Source organism: Meleagris gallopavo, chromosome 16 (genome assembly GCF_000146605.3).
Source record: "Meleagris gallopavo isolate NT-WF06-2002-E0010 breed Aviagen turkey brand Nicholas breeding stock chromosome 16, Turkey_5.1, whole genome shotgun sequence".
NCBI lineage: Eukaryota > Metazoa > Chordata > Aves > Galliformes > Phasianidae > Meleagris > Meleagris gallopavo.
The window spans coordinates 9,417,849-9,418,201 of record NC_015026.2 but is presented as its reverse complement, the minus strand read 5'-3'; positions in this window follow the sequence as shown (position 1 = coordinate 9,418,201).

The window sequence follows — 353 nt, the reverse complement described above, 5'->3', positions numbered from 1 at the left end:
AAAAAACAAAACCAACCAACCAACAACAAACCCCAAACCCACCAACCAACAACGGCAGAAAACGAACACAGTCTGACGTTCAGAATATTATTTTTTATTTCCTGTTGGATTGTGATTGTAAATGATCTGGGAACAGGCACCCCCACCCCCCCACGCTCAAAGTGTACTGTACTTGTAGAAGCAAATGGTGTGAGCATATTTTAAAAGAGCGAGAGAGCGCGCGAGAGAGATTTTATGCTAATGTTAAATAGAAAGCACTTAAAACCCACTGCCTTCTATGGAACACAAGGATATTTCAGACAATCGAGAGGAAAGGAGAGCCAGGTTTTTTTGTCTTTTTTTTTTTGTTTGTT